The sequence below is a fragment of the Mercenaria mercenaria genome, chromosome 10, assembly GCF_021730395.1.
Source record: "Mercenaria mercenaria strain notata chromosome 10, MADL_Memer_1, whole genome shotgun sequence".
Classification (NCBI taxonomy): Eukaryota; Metazoa; Mollusca; class Bivalvia; order Venerida; family Veneridae; genus Mercenaria; species Mercenaria mercenaria.
In genome coordinates this window covers 1,093,827-1,099,933 of record NC_069370.1, presented here as the reverse complement: position 1 = coordinate 1,099,933, position 6,107 = coordinate 1,093,827, and positions in this window count along the sequence as shown.

Sequence of the window (6,107 nt, the reverse complement as noted above, 5' to 3'; positions counted from 1 at the left end):
TTGTCCACCAGTATTGTCTTTCTGTCACCCTGGCATCTAAGAGAAGAATGTTGCCATTCATTATTGTCTTGTCAACCTGACAGCTAATAGAAGAATTGATGCCTACCATTATTGTCTATCAAACTTAAAGCTAAGAGAGGAATTGTCCACCAGTATTGTCTTTCTGTCACCCCCGCATCTAAGAGAAGACTGTTGCCATTCATTATTGTCTTGTCAACCTGACAGCTAATAGAAGAATTGATGCCTACCATTATTGTCTATCAAACTTAAAGCTAAGAGAGGAATTGTCCACCAGTATTGTCTTTCTGTCACCCCGGCATCTAAGAGAAGAATGTTGCCATTCATTATTGTCTGTCTATCAACCGGACAGCTAATAGAAGAATTGATGCCCACCATTATTGTCTATCAAACTTAAAGCTAAGAGAGGAATTGTCCACCAGTATTGTCTTTCTGTCACCCCGGCATCTAAGAGAAGAATGTTGCCATTCATTATTGTCTTGTCAACCTGACAGCTAATAGAAGAATTGATGCCCACCATTATTGTCTATCAAACTTAAAACTAAGAGAGGAATTGTCCACCAGTATTGTCTTTCTGTCACCCCGGCATCTAAGAGAAGAATGTTGCCATTCATTCTTGTCTGTCTATCAACCTGGCAGCTAAGTTAGGAATTGTTGCCCTCTATTATTGTCTGTCAACCTGGCATCTGAGAGGAATAGTTGTCCACGGTTAATGTCTTTCTACTAGCCCGTCACCTAAGAAAGGAATGTTGTCCTGCATTATTGTCTGTAAACCTGGCCTCTATGAGAGGAATTGTTGTCCACCAGTATTGTCTTTCCATCACCCTGGCATCTTAGAAAGAAATGTTGCCCTGCATTATTGTCTTGTCAACCTAGTATCTGAAAAGAGGAATAACTGTTGCCCACCATTACTGTCACCCTGGTATCTAAGAGAGGAATTTTGCACATTATTGTCTTTCCGTCAACCTGGCATCTAAAAGAGGAACTTTTGCCCTCCATTATAGTCTCTCAAGCTAGCATCTGAGAGAGGCAGTCATAGACTTATTCTGTGGAAGATGGATCAAGCTGCATTTTTGTAAAGGTGAAAAACTTCTAATACAACAGCCCAAATCTGTAAATTTTAAATAGTTTAAAAACATTTATATTAAAACTCTTAAGATGTATCATTTTCGTCGGATTGTCAAATTGGCAATTTTCATTGGCCTTTCCTTCCATCAAACAAGAGGGTAATGATGACCCTGGATCGCTCACCTGAGAAATATGAGCTACATGTTTCAAATGTCAAACTGATGATTTTTAGAAATTTTTTGGAAGATTTTCCGATGTACAATCAAGTAACCCCTGGGGCGGGGCCAATTTTACCCCGGGGGTCATGATTTCAAAAACGTTTTTAGAAGTCTACTAGGCAATGCTACATATCAAATATCTAAGATCTAGGCCTTCTGGTTTATTTTTAGCAAATTTATGAAGTTTTCCCTATGTACAATCAAGTAACCCCTGAGGCTGAGTCAATTTGACCCTGGGGGGGTCAAGATTTGAATAAATTTTGTAGAGGTGCACTAGGCATTGCTACATATCAAATATCTAAGCTCTAGGCCTTCTGGTTTATTTTTAGAAAAATTTTGAAGATTTTTCTATGTATGAAGATTTTTCTATGTACAATCAAGTAACCCCATGGGGCGGGGTCAATTTGACCCCGGGGGTCATGATTTGAACAAATTTTGTAGAAGTCTACTAGGCAATGCTACCTGTCAAATATCTAAGATCTAGGCCTTCTAGTTTATTTTTAGAAATTTTTTGAAGATTTTCCTATGTAAAAGCAAGTGACCCCTGGGGTGGGGTCAATTTTGACCCCAGGGATCATGATTTGAACAAATTTTGTAGAGGTCCACTAGACAATGATACATGTCAAATATCTAAGCTCTAGGCCTTCTGGTTTATTTTTAGAAAATTTTGAAGATTTTTCTATGTACAATCAAGTAACCCCATGGGGCAGTGTCAATTTGACCCAGGGGTCATGATTTGAATAAATTTTGTAGAGGTCCACTAGGCAATGCTACATGTGAAATATCTAATCTCTAGGCCTTCTGGGTTTTTTTTTAGAAAATGTTTGAAGATAGGCCGCTTACTCCAACATGCTTACATCAACATTTATCCAATAGGCCGCTTACTCCAACACTTACTCCAAAGGTATAATTATTAAGGTATCAGGTAAACAGTTTATAAAGACAAACTTACTATTCAGATGAATAGGCAGTTGTGGGAGACATGCACTTTTCTCAAAAGCAGCTCTAGTTTAGTTTCAGATCAAATACCAGAGAATACATAGTCTCACAATGGTCAAACTTTATAGGGCAAGTGCCTTTGGTCAGTAGACGACTCCTATTGAGCTGAATAACAGTCTTGTGAGGTTTGATGACAGGGTCAAATACCTTTTAAGATATGCACAACACAAGTTTGGATGGAGGGATGGACAGACGGAAGACAAAGACAGCTCGACATGCCCTTGAAAAATTGGGTAGTAAGTTTCTGAGATTTTTATAATTTTTCCTTTTCATTGACCTGGCAACCAGAATTCTATATGGATGACCTAATTTAAAGGAATCTGAAAGTGGACCACCAAACTAACATTCCTGCAAAGTTTGGTTGAAATTTGCTTGGTGGTTTAGGCAGGGATGCTCTTTAAAGCAATTGTGGATGACAAATGGACATCAGGTGAGCTAAAAACAACCATCTGTTTTAAAGCTGAGTTACTAATTACATAACAACAAAATTAAAGCATATTTTTATTTATCAATTAGTAACATAAATGGAAGCAGCATATGAACAAACATAGCTTAAAGATACTAGATGGCTCAATATAAAACTGACTGCAACATATTAACTTTTGATGTGAATAATGGAAAAACAAAAGCCTATATTGCTCATCTGAGTGTTTGGCAAGTTGTATAATTGGTTATGTATTGTTTTAACAACTCTGACTCATGTGAGCTAAAATAATAAGTTACTTCCATGGTTTGTCTTAAGTCTAATAACATATGTATAAAATTCTTGTCTAATAACTATAAATAATGCTGTAGGTTTTTCAAAAGCACAGTCAACCATCAAACATGTACAACAAAGTTTAAAGTTTGAGATTCCCATTACCAAAATATAGTCGAACTTCGTTCTCTCGAACTTGGATAATTTGAACACCACCCTTCACTCGAATTTCGACAGTCGCGTCGAGTCTGAGTAAACGAAGTTCGACTGTATTAAAGAGCACATAAAGAAAATACCAGATTTTGTTTTGCATAAAAATACTATCCATGCTGCATAGACACAGACTGCAAAGTTCACCGTGAATGAAGAAAAGTTTAACTCGGCACATTGGGTCAGTAAGAAGCAATAATGAGAAACACAACAAAGTGAAAATAAAAAATGTATTAGTATGAATAGCAATAAGTAATGAATGAATCATAAACAGGATGTCTACAGCAACAGCTCTTGTAACATCTCTGACAGCAAGCCAAAAACTGATACTGTATATATGCCTAGTGTAGTTCAGCTAGCGTGATTCATGGATTTGCAAGCCAAACACTGATACTGGATATATGCCACATGTAGTTCAGCTAGCGTGATTCATGGATTTGCAAGCCAAAAACTGATACTGTATATATGCCTAGTGTAGTTCAGCTAGCGTGATTCATGGATTTGCAAGCCAAAAACTGATACTGTATAAACTCACGTGTTGTTTAGCTAGCGTGATTCATAGATTTGCAGGCCAAAAACTGGTACTGTATATACACCACATGTAGTTTAGCTAGCGTGATTCATAATTTGCAGGCCAAAAACTGGTACTGTATATATGCCTAGTGTAGTTCAGCTAGCGTGATACATAGATTTGCAAGCCAAAAACTGATACTGTATATATGCCTAGTGTAGTTCAGCTAGCGTGATTCATGGATTTGCAAGCCAAACACTGATACTGGATATATGCCTAGTGTAGTTCAGCTAGCATGATTCATGGATTTGCAAGCCAAAAACTGATACTGTATAAACACCACGTGTAGTTTAGCTAGCGTGATTCATAGATTTGCAGGCCAAAAACTGGTACTGTATATACACCACATGTAGTTTAGCTAGCGTTATTCATAGATTTGCAGGCCAAAAACTGGTACTGTATATATGCCTAGTGTAGTTCAGCTAGCGTGATTCTTAGATTTGCAAGCCAAAAACTGATACTGTATATATGCCTAGTGTAGTTCAGCTAGCGTGATTCATGGATTTGCAAGCCAAAAACTGATACTGTATAAACACCACGTGTAGTTTAGCTAGCGTGATTCATAGATTTGCAGGCCAAAAACTGGTACTGTATATACACCACATGTAGTTTAGCTAGCGTGATTCATAGATTTGCAGGCCAAAAACTGGTACTGTATATATGCCAAGTGTAGTTCAGCTAGCGTGATTCTTAGATTTGCAAGCCAAAAACTGATACTGTTTATATGCCTAGTGTAGTTCAGCTAGCGTGATTCATGGATTTGCAAGCCAAACACTGATACTGGATATATGCCACATGTAGTTCAGCTAGCATGATTCATGGATTTGCAAGCCAAAAACTGATACTGTATATATGCCTAGTGTAGTTCAGCTAGCGTGATTCATGGATTTGCAAGCCAAAAACTGATACTGTATAAACACCACGTGTAGTTTAGCTAGCGTGATTCATAGATTTGCAGGCCAAAAACTGGTACTGTATATACACCACATGTAGTTTAGCTAGCGTGATTCATAGATTTGCAGGCCAAAAACTGGTACTGTATATATGCCTAGTGTAGTTCAGCTAGCGTGATTCATAGATTTGCAAGCCAAAAACTGATACTGTATATATGCCTAGTGTAGTTCAGCTAGCGTGATTCATGGATTTGCAAGCCAAACACTGATACTGGATATATGCCACATGTAGTTCAGCTAGCATGATTCATGGATTTGCAAGCCAAAAACTGATACTGTATATATGCGTAGTGTTGTTCAGCTAGCGTGATTCATGGATTTGCAAGCCAAAAACTGATACTGTATAAACACCACGTGTAGTTTAGCTAGCGTGATTCATAGATTTGCAGGCCAAAAACTGGTACTGTATATACACCACATGTAGTTTAGCTAGCGTGATTCATAGATTTGCAGGCCAAAAACTGGTACTGTATATATGCCTAGTGTAGTTCAGCTAGCGTGATTCTTAGATTTGCAAGCCAAAAACTGATACTGTATATATGCCTAGTGTAGTTCAGCTAGCGTGATTCATGGATTTGCAAGCCAAAAACTGATACTGTATAAACACCACGTGTAGTTTAGCTAGCGTGATTCATAGATTTGCAGGCCAAAAACTGGTACTGTATATACACCACATGTAGTTTAACTAGTGTGATTCATAGATTTGCTGGCCAAAAACTGGTACTGTATATACACCACGTGTAGTTTAGCTAGTGTGATTCATAGATTTGCAGGCCAAAAACTGGTACTGTATATACACCACATGTAGTTTAGCTAGTGTGATTCATAGATTTGCAGGCCAAAAACCGATACTGTATAAACACCATGTGTAGTTTAGCTAGTGTGATTCATAGATTTGCAGGCCAAAAACTGGTACTGTATATACACCACATGTAGTTTATCTATACTGATGAGATATGAAAACGCAACAAGCATATGCCTGCATATATTTTTTCTACAAAAAGCATCACCTTCAAATGTTCAACACATACACATCTCGATACACTATACCCATTGTGTTCAAATTTAATCAGCACAAAAGACCGTAAAATTAACACAATGGGAATAGAGTATCGAGATGTGTCAGTGTTGATCATCTCAAGGTGATGCTTTTTGTAGTAAAAATATATTCAGGCATCTGTTTGTTGCGTTTTCATATCTCGTCAGTGTACATGATTCTTAAATGTCATGGATTTGCAAGCCTGATACTGGATATACACCTCATTGTAGTTTAGCTAGTTTACCTACATGATTCATGGATTTGCAAGCCAAAATTTGATACTGGATAAAAACCACATGTAGTCTAGCTAAATAATTCATGGATTTGCAAGACA